The sequence below is a fragment of the Penaeus chinensis genome, chromosome 18 (genome assembly GCF_019202785.1).
Source record: "Penaeus chinensis breed Huanghai No. 1 chromosome 18, ASM1920278v2, whole genome shotgun sequence".
NCBI classification, from domain to species: Eukaryota; Metazoa; Arthropoda; class Malacostraca; order Decapoda; family Penaeidae; genus Penaeus; species Penaeus chinensis.
Window position 1 is genome coordinate 20,229,623 of NC_061836.1, and position 2,500 is coordinate 20,232,122.

Here is a 2,500-nt window from a genome sequence, read left to right on the forward strand (position 1 = left end):
TAATCACACTTTATCTTTATAAATATATATATACACACCAGAGTTGGGTCCAAGTACATGTACTTGGACTTGGACTTTGACTTAATGTACTTAAATACCAAGTATATTCAAGTACATTACATTCAGGTAAATGTTATTATATATACTGTGAATAGCTTCTTGCGAACTTTGTGATGATACTTTTGGGTAAATATGTACATTGAGTGTTACGATACTGTAGTACAATATTGTGTAGAGGAGCATAATTATGTAGTATTTTCTCAACTGGTAACATGCTGCAGTATATAGGGCCAGTACAGCACCTGAAGTAGGTGTCAACATGACTTAAAGAATTTGGGACTGCTTTACTCAACTCGACAATAAAGCTGGAAATTCTAGGGTTGAGTGTAAGCATTGTAAAGTGAAACTATCCTGCTCCAAGGATGTAACTTCCAACCTACACAAACATAAGAAGGTAAGGCTTAAGTTTGTTTGTTTTTTATTGTAATGTAAGGGTGGGTGCTTTATGCTCACGGTGATGAGGAGCAATGATGTGGAACCCTAGATAGCATTAAGTGCTTGCATGCCTTCTCGCTTGCAGCTACCACCGATGACTAGCCTAGTGCAAAAAAGAGAGCAGCTCTGCAGTTCACAGCCTCTCCATCATCAAGACTTCTGCAATGCCTCCTAGTGGCCACCTATGAAAATTGGGCACCTTGCGGTCCCATACTGAACAGTGGGGAATCTTGGAGCGAAAGGAGGCTCCAGAGGTAGTGCCCTCTGGCGTGTGGACACACCATGGCTCTGTACCAACTCCTGCTCCCCAGCCACCCTCTGGTCAATGGGTGGCTCGGGGGAGGTGGGCCTTGCCAGCTCTCCCCACCCCCAAGAAACTCACGTTGGAAATAAATGGTTATGCTGGGGGGATGGGTGTTGTTGAGGCGGGCTGTGGATCCTATTAGGAGGGCAAATGTTGGGGCGCAGGATGGGTTACTCATCCCGCCTGTGCCCAGGCAGGCATCCAACCCAACATGAGGTGTGGGGGGCAAAACCCCAAGGAAACCACACAGTCGGATGTTGAGCACCAGAGCCTGCCGACCCCCTTTATTTGGGGCAACGTCAGTGGGGGTGGCAGAGATGGTGTCCACCCAGAGTGACTGCCCATGCCTTAACCTCAGGCAAGCAATATGGGTAGGTGCTTGGAACATGCACCCCCGTTTGCGTTTGATGTTGATGATGGTGATGTAAGGGTTCACATTCTACAAATTACCCTAAGTGTGGTTAATTGGTATTTTCTATGGGAAGATGAAGGGCAGCCCTTCCCTTTCCTCTTCTATCCTTCTCCCCAAAATGTTACAATTGAGACGTTTGATCTCAAATTACCGTTAGGCATTTTTGCATAACATATCTGTTTTTATTACATTTGTTATTTGGTGCTCAAAATGATTAATATTGAGAGAATTATGGCTGTTTCGATAATGGATATTTGGGGACAAGAGTAGGTGATGTAGGTCTCCCCACACAGTATTTCGTGATGTCGATGTGACATTTAAATTAATTAAACATAATAGTAATCACCCACTCAACCAATAGTTCTGTTTTCCTTAATAGGTAATTATGTGCATAATGTTTTCAGGATATCATATTTATATAATTTCTTTTCAGAGAAAACAAGGTGTATGAGGAAGCATGCACAAGTCAGTCCTGGGGAGACCATCAACTGCAGCCAATCAACTCTGGATGGATTTGTCAAACATTCTAAGAAATGTTTGCCTCACGATGTTAGACAAAAGCAACTCAATTATGCACTTGTCAGTTTTTGTTGCAAATGACCTTGTTCCATTTCCTGTGCTAGAGAGCTCTTTCTTTCATGATCTGATGCCATCTGCTAATCCTCGGTACCAGATACCGACTCGAAAGCACCTGTTGAACAAACTACTGCAAGATAAGTGCACTGAAGTTAGATGTTATGTGTGAAAACACATTTTGATTGTGCACATATTGTTAGCCTCATGCTCAACATTTGGTCTAACCGGCAGAGATCTTACTTAGGAATTACTGCTCATTTCATACAGGATTGTTCCTACAAATATTTGGCAAACGTGAATATACCATTATTTTCACTTCCCGGCTTCTCAGATATTTTGACAATTAAATTAACTCCTCTTCTGATTCTGAAAAAGTGGACAAGGATGTTGGTCGTATGGTCGAGAAAAATTGTGTATAAAGTTCTGCCAACTGAGCACAATTCATGCTTCACCCACTCTTTGCAATTTGTGGTAAAGGATGTTCTCCGAGAAGCAGCGCAACTAAATTTAGCTCTCAGTAAAACCTCAAAATTAGTGTCTTTTGTACACAAATCTACCATTGCAACTGATGCTTTGGAAGGTGAGAAGAAATGGATTCTGGTTGTGCTACACAATGGAATTCCCAAGTGAAAATTATTAGATCTGTTTTGAGTATTCCTGAACAAATACTACGAATTATAAATGGTGTACCAACATTGAGTGTGTATGATCGT

At 41.9% G+C, this 2,500-nt stretch overlaps 2 protein-coding genes across 7 annotated transcripts in view; one reads left to right on the plus strand and one right to left on the minus strand.

The window, feature by feature from the left end:
- The window catches only part of LOC125034801, a 152,312-nt gene that overhangs the window by 82,643 nt on the left and 67,169 nt on the right, over window positions 1-2,500 (minus strand). The gene's annotated exons all lie outside the window — the stretch shown is intronic.
- The window catches only part of LOC125034802 (solute carrier family 10 member 6-like), a 33,701-nt gene that overhangs the window by 23,657 nt on the left and 7,544 nt on the right, over window positions 1-2,500 (plus strand). The gene's annotated exons all lie outside the window — the stretch shown is intronic.